Source organism: Clupea harengus, chromosome 18 (genome assembly GCF_900700415.2).
Source record: "Clupea harengus chromosome 18, Ch_v2.0.2, whole genome shotgun sequence".
NCBI classification, from domain to species: domain Eukaryota; kingdom Metazoa; phylum Chordata; class Actinopteri; order Clupeiformes; family Clupeidae; genus Clupea; species Clupea harengus.
The window spans coordinates 3,762,330-3,779,744 of record NC_045169.1 but is presented as its reverse complement, the minus strand read 5'-3'; positions in this window follow the sequence as shown (position 1 = coordinate 3,779,744).

Genomic DNA, 17,415 nt, shown 5'->3' with positions numbered 1-17,415 from the left:
CGCACGGCCGGCCGGATCTTCCGAGGCCAATTAGTCTGGAATACAAAGCAGCGGTGCAATCTGGTCAGGCTTCAGCCGGGGCCAACTCAGCTCACACCAGACTCATCTCCCAGGAACCAGGGGTCTGATTAATTATAACACACTCCCTCTCTCCCCCTCTCTCTCTCCCCCTCGCTTTTGGGTTCTCTCTGCCTCATCTGCGCTGTGTCTGCATGTGTGTGTGTGTGTGTGTGTGTGTGTGTGTGTGTGTGTGTGTGTGTGTGTGTGTGTGTGTGTGTGTGTGTGTGTGTGTGTGTGTGTGTGTGTGTGTGTGTGTGTGTGTGTGTGTGTGTGTGTGTATGTGTGTGTGTGTGTGTGTGTGATAAAGGGTAAATGAGCAAGGGGCTATATCCGCTCATAGTAGTATGCAGTTCATTTTTAGGCTTGAAGTGTCTTCTTGAAATCTGGTCTCATTATGTTTCATCTCTTTGACCTTCTGTCCTCCGTTACTTCCCCGCCAAAAAACCTGTAACCCCCAGCACGCACGCACACACGCACACACGCATGCACGCACGCACGCACGCATGCACACACACACACACACACGCACACACACACAACACACAAAAACTCAGCAAATCTCAAATATCTCTCAGCCCCAAAAAGGTGTGAGCTGTAAAAAACATCAATAAATTGAATGTCATTAAATATACTGTATATATATAACTTTATAATAATACAATTTCTGTCTTAACATTTGATGTAATGCCAAAATGATATGTTTTTTTTGGAAGACATGCAATTCACAAGTAAATAATCAATTATCAAGAAAATATGCAATTATCAGGTAAATAAGTCAATTCTAATTTACTGTTGAATTTTCCATAATCCCATTCTCATCTCATGTGATAGTTTCAGGAAAACTGAGAATGCCAGACAGTAAAGCAGACAGCACCTGTAGTTTGCAGCAGTAGAGCCAGGTGGTGAGCTTGAAGGAGACAAAGAATTGTGCTCTTCAGTCAGATAAACTGACAGTTGATTCCCCATCTAAAGAGCCTCCATCTTCCTGACACCTGTGATAGAGACTGAAGGTTGATGCAGCGGAGTTTTCAAAAGGCAAACTCTCCTACAGTACAGAGGGATTTCTGGCCCAAAAAAACGGAACACTGACTGATCTTTTCATAAGAACAACATGAGGTCGGTGAAATGTGAAATCATGAGGTCGGATTATGTCTTATAATTCTGATCGCCAGGGCTACTGATCATAGAAAGACATTACAAAGCATTACCCATTCTTTAAATGGGCCATAGCCAAAAAATACACAAATGTGAAAATATAAATGTGCATGGACTGAGGTTATTTTTATTTTATAATTTTTTTTGGCCCACCACCACCCCCCCCTCTTCGGAGGACAGCTTTATTTGTATTCAAGTGTAGTTACGATCGTGATTGAAGCCACTCTGAACACACCCACCCCAATACAGTGTGACAACAAAGTGGCATAAAGCAACAAACAGACAAGCAGGCAGACAGACAAGCAGGCAGACAGACAAGCAGACAGACAAGTAGACTGTGGATGAGACTGAGGTTATTGATGGTTAAGGCTTCATTCAGTTACTAAGTTACTGTAGGTGATTACACAAACCACAAGAATTGAAGTAATATCAAACCATCAAGTATTGAGTTTAAGTCCATGGTTGGTAATTAGCACATCTGTGCTATTTAATTATTGCTTAATGCTAACCCTAATGTAGCCCTCTGCCTCATGTGAAGTATTATACGCTATTTTAGTCACTGTGTTTGCATACTGCTAGAAGCTCAGTGAAGCAGGCTTCCTTCCCTTCCAGGATTATCAAGGGCTTTAGTGTTCTCTGGTCTTTCCCACAACATTATGGCCTCTGATGATTTTGTTAGAACTCCTTCCATGTTTATGGAGATTGCCCTTATTGTCCCATATTGTCCTATATTTTTTCTCTTCTGTGTCTTTCTCCCTCTCTTCCTCGCTCTCCTTTTTCCCTTCTTTCTCTCTCTCTCTCCCTCTATTTCCATCTCTCGCCTTTTCCTCCTCATTGGGCATGCAGGTCGCGCCTGCACCTCAGAGCCCGGTGCTGGAAACACCCCGGCAGACAAGAAAAATGACGGCCGACGCAATCTCATTTTCTGAGGGGGCTGCAAGTCAGGCAGGAAACGGCTATTATTCCATCGACACTGTCGGTATTAAGTTATTTCCTTCTCTAAATACGCGAATGTTCATGAATATCTATTGAGTTCCAGGTGCGGGCGACCCGGCCCTTTCCCCCACACCACACACTTGGATGATTGCGCTTCTATATCCCTCCACTGCCGCACCCTCTCCCCTCAGATTGAAGTGAAAGACAATGGTATTGGAAATTGGTTAATAAATCCTTGGAGGAAGCGAATGACTGTACAGGAGACGAGTGCCAGCTCATTCCCTCCCTCCTTTCTCTCTCTTTCTCCCTCTCTCTTTTTTTTAAGAGAGAGGAATAAAAATCACTTTTTTCTTCTTCTTCTTCCTTCCCTCATTTTTATCCAGAGCTCCTACAAACAGAGAGGCTCCCACCCATTTTAAGGCCCGAGCCTTCCTTCTTTTTGATGCTCTTCCAAGGCAGTTTTAATGCTCCTCTCTTTCGGGCGGTCTTGGCGGACGGCCAGCGCTAGCCACAGGGATGAACCTGCGCCGCAGATACACGGTTCTTCCACGGCGCCTCGGTAATTTAGGTAAATAAGATCGTAAATAAGCCTTTCTCTCGAGAGAGCGTGAGAGCAGCGAGATAGACGTATACAGCTGAGGGGTTATTTGCTCAATCTTCCGCACACGTTCCTCCCTCCCTGTTATTGGGTATAATGCTTATTCATTATGGATTAGAATTGGCTCACCCAGCGGGGCCCGGAACACAGGGACGGAGAGGAGAGGAGAGGAGAGGAGAGGAGAGCGGGGAGTAGAGGAGGGAGAGGAGGGAGAGGAGAGGAGAGTGGTAGGTGTGCAGAGAGATGGAGAGAGGGAGAGAGAGAGAGAGAGAAAGAGAGGGAGGAAGGGTACAGAAGTGAATTAATGGTCACTGCATTCAATCGAGGGAGCTTTGAGTGGCGCAGTCACCCCTCAGTGCACAGCAATGTCGGCAGTGGCAGTGCACTGGCCCTGATTCGGCTCGCAATCAGCCAAGGGGGCGGGGGGGGGGGGGGGCGGAAAATTGATGAGGGTGTTGGACCATAAATGGAGGTATTGATTGGGAAATAAATATGTATCCGTTCAAGTCGCCATGGGGATTGAACTCATTCAGGCGCTATGCGATGATAAATCCCACTTTAAAGTGGAATACAACTATAGACTTTTGCAAAACCTCTCCAGCATTAATCAATTGCATAAGAGAACGGCCTAATTCAATTTTTAGAACGCTACCTCAGATATTCTCATTTTGAGCGTTTCATTAGGTGAAAATTATACCACCTTGGGTCGTACTACACAAGCAAGCCCTCTGCTTTATCTTAGCCAGCTTTACATGTTTATTATTTATGCAAGGGCTTTTTTTATGTTCAAAATGGTAATTGTCTCTCTTTTAATGGATTCATCAATGACTGTGTCATAGTCAAAGACACGTTTGTAAGTATGTGTGTTTTTCTTGACATTCTCTCTTTATTTCGTCCTTTTCATTTTCTTCCATATTTAAAAGCTATTCATTATTGACCAAGGTTAAAGTACTACCAGCACATTTCACACAGTGCTGCTAAACCAGAAGGGCTATTATCACACCTACAGACCCCTGTGAATTTCAATTCAAAATGATGGCTGCCAATTAAGATGAAAGGTCAGCCAGTAAAAATGAAAGTGAAATCTACATTACATTACACTTTGGTACTTTGTACTTATTGATGTGGTGACAGAGATTACATTGTTCTTCAATGACACTTTACCAGTCAAGCCAGAGAGAGCCCCTTCCTGATATCAGGGTAGTCATGTTTAATCTGTGTAAAGCTGGTTGTGCTCACTAAGCAGTTTATTGGACAATATTGGCATCTAAGTGTTAAACGATTTCAATTATTTCATGCAACCAACAATGTTTTCCCACCGTAGTTGGGTAGGTGATACTACATAGGTCACTGTGGAGATAGTCACTGTCATGCTGTATTTACAATGTTGAACTTCCTCTGGTGAATAGTTCAGCAATTATATGACTTATTAGTTTACTAGATTTTCCCATATTGAAAATCATACTGTAATATTCAAAAGATGTGCGCTACTGGTATAGTGCAAGGACATTGGGGTTAAAAGTATAGATGTTTTAAATAGCGGAGTGGAGTTTGAGATTTTCGCATACTCCATGTGCACTAACACACACACATACTCCATGTGCACTAACACACATACTCCATGTGCACTAACTCACATACTCCATGTGCACTAACACACATACTCCATGTGCACTAACTCACATACTCCATGTGCACTAACACACATACTCCATGTGCACTAACTCCATGTGCACTAACTCACATACTCCATGTGCACTAACACACACACACACACACACATACTCCATGTGCACTAACACACACACACACACACACACATACTCCATGTGCACTAACTCCATGTGCACTAACTCCATGTGCACTAACACACATACTCTATATGCACCAAGTCCTGACTTATTCATTGAATAAAAATGGCATTGCCTTATTGAAGCCAAACTATTTAGCTAAAATACAATATATTTTGTGGATCTCTTCAGAGTGGATATATGTAAGGGCAAGGTGACATGGTCGTCTTATAATGTCGAATATAATGTTGTGCATCTATATCCCCTACAAATATCCAACACAAATGCCTCTAACTGAAAGAAAAAGCACCATGTGTTGAACTGCAAACTGTACAGTACTCACATACTCACACAGGCGCCCTGTGAATCATGTTCCCAGGTGAAACAGACTTCAGTGGAAGACTAGCTAGCCATTAGTACAATGAATATGTTGACAGAGTCAAGCAGTTTAACACAGCTCGTGCGGTTCTGAAATCAGTTATAATATTATAGTTGTGCTGTCTACCTGTAAAATGCACCACATACCAGCAATTTCACCAAAATATAAGCACAGTTAAAAAAATCGAATACACTAAATGAGGTTTTAAATACGCTTATCTATTTTCTATAGATGGCCAAACAACGTGTTTTTCTTGTCAATCACAATTTATTTTCTACTCCCCTGGCATAGTAACATAGATGACTGACAATGTCAAGTACTGTCTTCCTGATCACAAGACTGTGTCACACTAAGCATTGGATTGCATAATAGATTGGACCTTCCTGATCACTAAGAAAAGAGAAGACTGTGTCACACTAAGCATTGGATTGCATAATGGCTTGGACCTTCCTGATCACTAAGAAAAGAGAAGACTGTGTCACACTAAGCATTGGATTGCATAATGGATTGGACTAGATTGCTTAATAAGCAGAGGTAGCCCAACTTTCTGGAGGGTTTTTACAAAAGCAACAGCCACCACACAGGTCATTGGTACCTTCAAAATAGCTAACTAGCTAACTCTCAGACTACAAAACTAAAACTAAGCTTTATATGTATCTAATTTCATTGTAATGTCAGCTACACATCTATATGACATATTATCTGATAAATTACTTGTTAGGGAGAGCCAAATCCAGGGCCACCTTTCCTATAATTTAGTTTAATTTGCTTCAATCAAAACTATGCCCAAAAACAACAATGTCCATGGTTACAGGAAATCCCGATCCCAGCATTTGATATGACTGCAAAGCTCACGGTGTTCACAATGAGCACAATAGTTTATACGGCTTCTCATTGAATACTTGCTTTAAAAAGAAATAACAGCACTCCCACAATCACACTTTAAAGCCGTAGGTTTCCGGCCAAGGCAGAGTAATCTGGAGTGTCATCCCATTGTCGATATGTTTTGGCGGGTGATGGTGACGAGGAACAGGGGATCAGGGTGGTGATTGCTTTTCAGATGGATTTCCCCCCCTCTCCCCCCTTCCACTAACAACCACCCAGCCACCTATCTCTTCCCATGGCAGTTATTCCCACCCAGCCATCCACTCCCCCTTGCCCTGCAATCTGACCCCACGTCACACACAGATGCACACATACACTACACACACACATACAGACACGCAAAAGCTTTCACAAACACACACACACACACACACACACACACTAGCATATACACTTACAACCAATCACATTGGCTACATATATATTAGGTGTGTACACTTTAATACACACTCACACACACACACACACACACACACGCAAACGTACACACACCCCCCACACACATGCTTCTCGTCACACTAACAACCCAGGAATGATTTAACGTGTTGAATGTGTTTGGGGTTAAGTGTCACCAGGCAATTTTTCCAACTCCGATCCCCCCCTTCCCCCACCCCTCTGTATCTGCTGCCATTTTTCTTCTTGTCCTTTTTTTCATTCCCTTACTTTCTCATTCTCCGGTGGCCCTCAGGTCTACCAATCCCCCTTTTAACGTCACCGCTCCATCTCAAAGTGAAAATAAGCAGATCAGGTGTGCATAATACAGAGCCATAATCTGCATTTGGAACAACTTCCTGAGCGTGTTACCAACGGTTACCAACGGTATTCAATTTAAAAAAATGCAAATAAGGATGTCAAAGATTTAATGTCAGTACACCATGTGCAATGAGGGAACAGCAGTTACAAATGCATAATGTTTACATTTCTGAGATCAATGTCAATTCTTAGGTACCATATATTTATATTTGTGTGGCCAAGAAATTCCTGCACAGGCACAGGCAGTTACAGACATCATATTGTATATTATATATTATTTTGGGAGAGCTTCTAAAAGTCTGCCATATGGCGTCATTTCAAAGTATTTATTTCATCAGTGTCAGTGTGTGTCTTTGTCTAGAATATACAATGGTGTGTGTGTGTGTGTGTGTGTGTGTGTGTGTGTGTGTGTGTGTGTGTGTGTGCATTACTGAATGTTACATTACTGAGTAGGGGAATGAGAAAGAAAAAGATCAGCATCACAGCTAATAGTCACATTTCAGAATTCAGGAATTTGTACATTGTTGGGCTAAGAAAAATGGAAAATCCATGACTGCTGAGCCCAGGTGAGGCTTGTGAAACAAGCTCATGTTAGGCTCAGCAGTCTCATCAGACCAGGAGAGACTTTGGCACAACATGATGAAGAACACATCTGAGTATAATGAATTGAGCTATTATCTGCTACAAATGAACGTTTCCGTTAGAGCACAGTTGACCATTGTACATTTCTGTTTGAGTAGACAGAAACTACCATATACAGAGTGTTAAATCAAACTCCACTACACAGAGTGTTACGTCAAACTCCACTACACAAAGTGTTACATCAAACTCCACTACACAGTGTTACATCAAACTCCACTACACAGAGTGTTACATCAAACTCCACTACACAGTTACATCAAACTCCACTACACAGAGTGTTACATCAAACTACACTACACAGAGTGTTACGTCAAACTCCACTACACTGAGTGTTACATCAAACTACACTACACAGAGTGTTAAATCAAACTCCACTACACAGAGTGTTACATCAAACTACACTACACAGAGTGTTACATCAAACTATACTACACAGAGTGTTACATCAAACTCCACTACACAGAGTGTTAAATCAAACTCCACTACACAGAGTGTTACATCAAACTACACTACACAGAGTGTTACATCAAACTACACTACACAGAGTGTTACATCAAACTACACTACACAGAGTGTTACATCAAACTCCACTACACCGAGTGTTACATCAAACTACATTTAGGCGGTTTGGAAGACAAAGCCACTCACATTGAAGGCAAATTTTCCCACCGTGGTTTCAAGGCATATTTTGGAACATATGTCTGGCCCCACGAGGCTAGACTCACACTGACCATTTAGCCACGTGCAGGACTCTTCAACCCCATACGTAGAAACTGGAGAGGACCATGATCTTAAATAATGTTCCATGTCATCAGTTACGGCTGGATGTAAAAAGTTCAAGTCACTTATGCTTGCCTACAGAGTGCTTGATGGTTCTGCTCCCACCTACCTAAATGCTCTTGTAAGGGCAAATGTTACACCCAGGATGCTGCGCTCTTCTAGTGAGCGTCGTTTGGCACTGCCGTCTGTGCAAGCACGGCGGTCCAGACTATTCTCATTTGTAGTTCCACGTTGGTGGAATGAACTACCCAGCACTACCAGAGCAGGGGCGTCCCTCTCTACCTTTAAGAAGCTTTTGAAGACCCAACTCTTCAGAGAGCACTTCCCGTCCTAACTGGCACTTCGACTAGTGCGTAACTTGCAATTACAGCAGTTACACTTCTGCACTCTTTCTTTCTTTTTATTTAATTTTGTTATATTTCTAATGTAAAGTAGTATTTATTTATTGTTACACCAGGTTCTATTGCTCGTAGCTTGAATATTCTCTCCCTTGTACGTCGCTTTGGACAAAAGCGTCTGCTAAATGACTAAATGTAAAAATGAGAGACTGTCGGCCCTGTTTTGTGTTCCACAGGGATGTTTGGCCATTGGAGTGACCAACAAAAACACGAGCTCACACCAAGGGGTACAGTCTTCCCAATGCCCAAAGAAGGAGTAGGAAGTGAGGTCATGGCTGCCGTGAAAGAACTCCTTTCTTCCTCCTACTCCTCCAGTCTCTCTCTCTCTTTCTCGCTCGCTTTCTCTGTCAGAATTTGGTGTTCAGATTTATCCAAGCATAGTGGCTGCTTTCCTGCCTCATTTACTGAGTAAACCTATGCCATTGAGGGAAATATGGAGACTCCATATATGGTGCTGGTGGCAGTGGAGCAGAGGTGGGCTGTTGACTGGTGTTACAGTGGTAGGGGAGTTACGATGAAGAAGTAACAGAAATATTGAATGAGACTCAAAAGACTCGACTCAATTGAATGAGATACAATAAATGCAGCTGACATTTTCATAACAACCTCAAAGGCTGTGCTATCTCACAAATATAAATTGATTTTAACTGTATAATTATTTTTCTGACCTCGTTGCTTAATTGACTAACCATGCAAATCCCATACATGCATAATCTTGTTTTTTTAATAATGTAATGCTTAAAAAATCAGTAATAAAGCCCTCTTATGTTATAGCATAAGCTATTGTTATATGAGGACCTGTAATCATCTTATGACATTGCTTTTGTAACGTTATTGTTTGTGGTATTGGACTACCAACAAGTTGAAGTGTTGGAGGTGGAACTGGAAGAGCTAACAGCTAACACTGGTTGTCTGTCTTCCCTTCCCGTACCTCTCAGCTAAATCACCGTTATTGTTACATGACCCGTGACCCGTCATTGGCCCCTTTTTTTGCCACCCAGTGACACAATTTTCCTCCCAGTCAACTAGGGGTCACACGGAGTCATCAGTGTGCTGTGGTCTAACGTCAGCACTCCGCCTGTTCACGTCATCCGTGGTATATGACTGCTCTTTGCTACAGGTGCATTGGTGAGTGAAATATACTGTACATCTGCCTAAATGTCCCCATCATTCACAACCTTTGATTCATCCTGTCATTCCATCCACATATCTCCTTCTGACATGCTCATGGTGGTGGTGTGTGTGCCCGTGTGCCCGTGTGCCTGTGTGCCCGCGTGCCCGCTTGTGTCTGTGATCTCCCTCCCAGCGGCGGTGGTGGCAGAGCCCTGCCCGCTGTGTGCCATCTCCACCTGGCGAGCAGCTGGCTCTATGGGCTTCCCACATGGGTGCCCACCGGCGCGCTGAAGGATGAGGGGCGTAATGGGAAGTGGCAGAACGATTAGGCCACTTATGTGACGTGACGGAGACAGAGGGGGAGACCCAGAGGCCCAGCCGTGACACTGGAGCCAGGTGGGGGGATGGGGGCCGCCGCCGCGCGGCGAGGCCAGGGCCTAACGCAGAGTAATAGGGTGGCCCTGACAGAGGACATGGAGACAAAAGAGTCAGGGAGGAATGTCTGCAAAAGTAGAGTGGCGATGTGTATGATGTCTGCCCCAGCAGGGAAAGGAGGAGGAGGGGGGGGCATTTATAGCATTAATAATATTTGCAAGCCATCAAATATAGCTATATTAAAAAAAGTCATTTCAATTGCCATCTACGGTAAGTGAGAGGCAGTTACCTTGGGGTAAAAAAATGAAAACTTGTCGCTGTCTTTATTCACTGCATAGAAAATACTGACGTGACGAGATCCAAACATAGCTCTTGAGGTACTTGTAGGGGAGAGCGGAGTAAGATGAGCCAGTGGGCAATCTGACCAACTCTCTGTATCTGGGCAAACATATATTTCATACAAACATACATTCGCCCTCGTCTGTTGCAGTCTGGGGGCGAGCCTGGACTCTCTCTCTCTCTCTGGGAGTGGGCCCCTGCCTCTCTCTGGCCTGCAAGGACATGGGTGAGCCTGACAAGCTTGTTGTTGTTGTTGACTAAATAAACTTATATGCAACTCCGGAGTCCTGAGGTAACTTACGCAATTTTTGTCACGTAACTAACTTTAATAAGTTCATCTTGCTGTGGAAGAAAGAACTATGTGGTGGGTAATCGATTTTTCACAAAGCACTGTTTATTATCTGTCAAAGTTTTTTTTGGCATATCAGGTGTACTCAGTCTCACATCAAAAGCAATTTATCTCAGTTTAAAAAGTCATATCAGTTATGTTGATTAACTGGCCGTGTGTGAACACAGCAAAAGTGTAGCTCTGTGTTGCTAGACTAAGCACTTTTCCCAAAATGGTGGCTGTGGGGCCAAATGAGTTAAACCGGTGGTTTATCTAACCCCCTCATGTTAACATGAATTTAGATCAAATATTTGGTGTTTAAATAAGTGCTGCATCCTAACAATGAATAACTGACACTATATGTCATATTTTACATGTAGCAGAACAGAACTTGCCATGTCAAACAGATAGGGACATAGTCTTGTGCTTGTAGTCCTAGTTTTTGTTTACCTCCTTGAAGCATCACTCTTGCTTTGCCATTTTGAACAGTTTTTGCCGTACATATGTGACATGTTAGTGTTAGTGTTTATGTCATTTGCTACAAAGTTTGCGATAATACAGATTTTCAGAACAGTATGTGACATGCTGGTGTTTCTGTTATGTTTATAGGCTAAAATGTTATTATGCAAGATATACACTCGAGAGTCCATACTGAAAGTGAGAGGCAAATCATTTCTGGATGTTCCACAAAAGAATAAAAGTTGAATTCAATTTAATACTTCCATTTTGGCGATTTTTTTTTATTTTCTCTGGATGTAAAGCTAGCATGGGTTGCCACACGTGGAGACATAATCAGGTTTTTAAATCATTTGTGTGTTTGTTTGAGAATAAACAAGTTGAGGTTCACTCTTTGCCAGTTAATGATAGGGACAGTAGAATTTATTTTGTGCGAGAGGGGCAGAAAAGTGGACACCAGGCACGCGCAAAAAGGTAACAGTAAGATAGGGTATTGGAGATTCCTGGTTGATGTCGGAAGACCACTTCAAGTTCCATAGAGTATTGTTGTGACTGCAATGAGACCAGACGTGTTGTATTCTGAGTGTGAGTGACTTTATTGAGTTAACGATTCCCTTTGAAGATGCGATTGAGGAGGCATTTGAAAGGAAGACGCTAAAGTATGCAGAACTGGTAGCGGAAGCAAGGCAATGAGGTTGGCAAGCACACACAAGACCAGTGGAGATAGGCGTTAAAGGCTTTGTAGCTAAATCAACCACAACACTTCTGTTGGATTTTGGTTTTTGAGGACAGTCACTCAAAGGAGCTTTAAAGGAATTGTCTGAGCGTGTTGAAAAAGCGAGCCAGTGGTTGTGGCTGAGGCACTCACAGGCTGCTTGAGGTCGTGATTGACCTGAACTAACCCTGAGATGTGTTCAATCTTGTCGAGGTGTGTCTTGAGGTGTCCCTGTTGTTCTATTGTTGTCATTGGTGATGGCATGTGTCCTAACCCAACATGAGTATGGGGGGGTAGGTCTGAGTACCAGACACCAGTCTTGAGCCTTCTGGTGGTGTCGTGGGCCTAATTCAACTAAACAATGATGAAGGAAGATGCTGTCTTGGACACCCCAGTGAAATGCTCACAAAGGCAGCTTTGTTGTTGTTGTTGTTGTTGTTGTTGTTGTTGTTGTTGTTGTTGTATCCTGTTGCTCAGGATCTATGGTTGGGCAGTTATTCTATTGGTTAGGGTTAGGTTGTTGTCACATTTAATTATTAATCATTATATTTAGACTCGGTAAATACAATATTTAGTAATTGTTTTCTCAGATGGCTTAATTTACCCGTAACATGAGCAAGTTGAGTCACATAAATGATATATATCATATTTTTTACCCCATATTTCGTCGTCTATTTGATGCATTGGTTTTATTCCTGTCTCATACTCCCTTGGTTATAAAGGTTTGTGTAGTCTTTACTGTGCAACAACTGGAATTGCCTTCATTGCAGGGACCACACAGGAGATGAGGTAAAAGTTCAATAATCACGTAAAAGTTCAATAATCCAATTCTTTCCGGAACGACCCAGAGGTCATACACAGCCAGGCAAGCAGGCAGCGTGGCGAACAAAGCAGACAAGGAGAAGGCAAAAAGCAAACGTCCAGAAACCGGCACGAGGAAAAAAAACAACTAGGAACGAGAAATGGCTTGAGAGCTTGACAATGGAGAGTACAAGCCAACGAGGCAACTGGGAGGTGAGAAGGGCTATAAATACAAGGCTGCTTGATGGGATAACGAGACACAGGTGACCACAGAAACTGGCGCGAAACTAAACAATGGCAGGAAGTGACCCACGCCAGGTGAGCGGCGGGTTCAAAAACCCATCGAAACATGAATAAACAAAAGCACATGGCAGGGGAAAACAAAAACAAAACCACATGTGCCAGCACAGCAGAAACATACAGACAAGACACTAAAGGAGAATACCTAAAAGAAAACGAGAAGTAATTAACCAGAACGGAAAACGGATCGTCACATTTTATGCAGCCATACCACAGGTCAGCCAACATGGGGAAGACTAAGAGCTCTATACACATGGCATATACACATTTCGAGTGTTCAAATATCCTCTGTTATCTTTAAGCCATCCGCTCCATATGTACAGACCGTGTAATTTTTTTCTCTTTTCCATTGAAAGAACTGATGTATTAAAATCATTAGCATGCTATCACCACAGCTATTACACACACAAATAACCCTCCAACCATGAACATGGTTAACTCTCACAACACAGACCCAGCTCGAATGCCCTCAGAACATCTCCTCATAACTTACGGCCTAACCCTCTCACACAAATGGAAAAGACAAAACCGCCAGCGAGTATCGGGGGAAATAAACCGGCTTGTAAATTGAATCTCAGTAGAGGGACCCTGCTCTGGCTCCCCTTTCCTGGTGATTCATCTGATCGCAGACCTGCTGACAGTGGCAGTTAAACAAACAGTGATGCACAAAGCTGTACCATTTGCACGTCGGCATGCTTATATACAGCCTGGGTTTTCTCTCCTCTTCCCCTCCTTCCAACTTGCACACACACACACAGACACACACGCACACACAGACACACACACACACACACAGGCTTCCTAGATTGTGTTCCTTCTTGTGAAATTGTGTGCTGGCAGTATTGTAAGGACCGATTCTTTCAGATGTTAAACGCCACCTTCAGCGGCATGGAGGATTGTAGTCTAGGCTAGTCTTTCTCTCTTGCTGGAGGTATCCTAGAGAACTCATTAGACAATCACAAGCACACAATCACAATCACAATCACAATTATGGTTGATTTTACCATGTCAGTCGAGGCAAGGCCAAGTCCCCTTCCACTTCCAATAACTAAAAGGTTTTGTTGATGTATGGGATGATGAAATTCATATTAGCAAAATTCCCTTTAAGTGACTCAAGGAATCAAGGACTCAAGGAATGACTAAAGGAATTAATGCCATGGTCTATGACAGCAAACTGGGCAAAGCTCACTATGGCCAAGAATAGAATGTCTTGACAGAGTGATAGTCTTATACTTACTCTTGACACGGTGACCTGCCCACAGAATATTTCGGGAAATCCAAATACATTTAACATATCAAAGGACAGAAAGTGTGAGAGTTGCGCAGCATTTCATCACATAGGTTGTCCCCTTCATCTTGTTTCTATCTCCATCACCCATGCATTAACCTTTTCCCTCTTTTCCTAGCTCCACGTATCCATGTCTCTTTTACCCCCACACTTCCCAAACATCATTTTCTATTTTGACATCCTCTCATCCACCCCCCCCCCTTCTTTTTTTCCTGCCCTCCCGCCGCCCCCACTACATCTTCCCTCCTCCCCAGATCCAGCTGGCAGGCTGACGACTTGTGTGCTCGTTGCCATGTTTGTGTGGTCCCAGTTGCCAGGCAGCGTGTTCGGGCCCGGTTGTTAGGGCAACATGAGGCCTCGTCTGAGGGCTCCTCTCACTGAGGCTCATGCACCCCACCACCACCCCCACCACCACCACCACCACCACCACCACCACCACACCACCACCACCACCACCACCACCACCACCCTGCCACCCCCACTCTCCCCACCCACCGGGGGGGGGGTGGCGGAGCTGTTGGCTGCTGAACGTGTTTACTTTGTAATTAGGGCTTAATTGGCACCGCTTACACCCTCCAACCTCTGGGCCAAAGCCTCCACCCCTCCCAGCCTGACCCCACCACCCTCCAGCACCACAAGCCCCATGTCAGCTCCCAGAGCCAGCAGCCCTGTGTCCTTACCTCTCCCCACCATGACATTCAAATCTCATTAAAATGTCCCAGCAGTGTGTTTTATGTATCTGCCAGCTTGTGTGTGCATGTGCTGTGAGTGTGTGTGTGTGTGTGTGTGTGTGTGTGCGCGTGTGAATGGATGAACGTGTTTCTGTTTCTGAGACTGTGGAGGTGTTTGTGTGTGTATGTGAGAGAGTGAGAGAGAGAGAGTTAATGTATGAATGTGTCTGTGTGAGAGTGTGGAGAGGTTGTGTGTGTGTGTGTGTGTGTGTGTGTGTGTTGTTTGTGTGGGGTGGGTGGGTTGGGATGGGTTGGGCGTTGTGTATGTATTTTCACATGTGTGAATCGATTTATATATGTGTGATCTGGGTTCTCTCCCTCTCTTTGTGTGTGTGTGTGGTTTGTGTATGTGTGTTTCTGTGATTTCAGTGTGTGTGTGTATGTGTGTGCGTGTACATATGTGTTTCTGTGATTTATTTGTGTGTGTGTGTGTGTGTGTGTGTGTGTGTGTGTGTGTGTGTGTGTGTGTGTGGTGTGTGTGTGTGTTGAAATGGCTGTGCACCGGTGCATGTTCCACACCTGTCCATCCCCCGCAGTTTTCCTCTCAGCACCTGTGCCAGCCTCTGGAGGACTGGGCCATGGCAGATGCCCACCTGTTTGCCCACACAGCCACCACCCAAAACCCCCCCTGTTCCCCCCTCCCTCGCCGCCTCTCCCTACCTGTGCCCCCCTGCGGTACCAGTGGGCAGAGGGCCCCACCGTCCGCACAGCTGATGCCCGCTGCCACAGATTAGGCCCAGAGGGCTGCCACTCCAGACAGGGCTGAGGGACGGGGCTGTGTGTGTGCGTGCGCTGAGTGGAGGAGGGAGGTGAGGCTGGATCTCACGGCTGACAGGCTTATGTCCCCCCCCCCCCACCCCCGTGTCCCAGGAGGGGGAGGCGTCCCCTGGCTCCTCCAATGGCCTGCTGCTGCTTAAAGGAACTGGAGAAGGGGAGAGGTCCTCCTAAGAGGCGGGGCAAAGAGGGTTTTTTTTTTGCACAGGTTTTCGAACTTTTCGAACCGGGAGCAGTGTTTTTTTTCCTTTTTTTTTTTTACATGTGTGTTATGTGAGGGTGGAAATGGTCTTAATTTCTGTTTGACACACTGCCATATTCAAACAGCCGGCCAACCGATTTCCCTCTTTACATCATGCCATGTAACTCTGAGAGAACAAAACAAATATAAAAAAAAAATTAAAAACATCTGTATTTTAGCTGGCTATCCGCCCCTGTTGAATATTTAGCAAAAGCTGAATTAATGTGCGGGTTGTGACAGTAAGACATGAACTGAAATATATTGGACCGATATGCCTTCCACCAAAATACTGTACATAAATTGCATTTCCAAAACATGTCCAGCTGTTATTGATATATATATATATGATTAGCTTTGGATATGACGTTAGATGAGTAATGGTATTAACATCCTGGCAGGTGAGCCGCAGTGTAAGTAACACTAGAAACAAAACACATCGGTACAGAATAGATCACATTGTTAGGACATGGTCCCCTAGTAAAGGGGATGAAGGTATCAGCCGACCTCCGTGAGAGATGATCCTTCTAGTCTTCCTCAGACACATGCACCTGTAATGGGTCTCCCTTGAGAGGCATCTCATCTGCAGTGAAGATCAGGAGGGGGTGGACCGGTTGGCGTCAGAGGAGCGTGGAGGTCAAGAACCCCGTCAGGGGCGTGGGGGGTCCCAGGTGGGTCGGCGTGGGGGTTGGGGGGAGGGGGTGGAGATGCTTCACTGTGATAGGAACGCCCTGTCTGTGTGTGAGTCGGGAGGGGGGGTGGTTGGTTAAAGGGTGTCTGACGTCTAATAAAATCAATGGGTCCTAAAATATGGGCATATTCTGCTGAAATGTGCTCAAATTGTGAGCAGCGTATGACTTGTGACCTCACTTTTCAATCAATATGCACTTAAGTGGTCACGCGCTTGGACAGATTGATAGGCCGTCCCCAGTGTATCATTTTGCAACTTAATAATGATCCATGTGCCTATGATAAAGTATATAGAAGAGGAGGAGTGTATCTATGGCCAACTACGGACTCCCATACACAGTCTATAGAGTATATATCTTTCTTCATCCTCATCTCACATCCTCACCCAGTCCCTCCTCCGGTAGACGAGGCTGGGTGCAGATTATCTTCTTTCTGCCATTTTCATTGTCTTTCGTCTGTCTTGTGTTTTTGTTGTCTCTGATGTAGGTTAATTACTGCCACATTCTACGGCGGTGTTTCCTATGCTGTGTGGCTGTTCCACCACCTCCACCTCCACCTCCACCTCCGTCAATTCCCCCTTCCGCCTCCTCCTCCTCTTCCTCCTCCTCCTCCTCCTGCCTCTTTGCCCGTGATCACACCGGGAGCAGAGTGCTGACAGGGAGGTGAGAGGGAGGGATGGAGAAAGGGAGTGTGAGGGAGGAGGAGGGAGGGGGAGAGAGAGAGAGAGAGAGCGGCGTCTGCTTGGGCAGGTGTGTATTAATGAAGTAGAGAGGAGCAGGGTGTTACTCATGATGCACCAAGAGAGCAAGGGGAGAGAGGGAGGGAGGGAGGGAGGGGAGGGAGGGAGGGAAAGAGACACAGGAGAGGAAGAGAGAGAGAGTTTGAGATTAC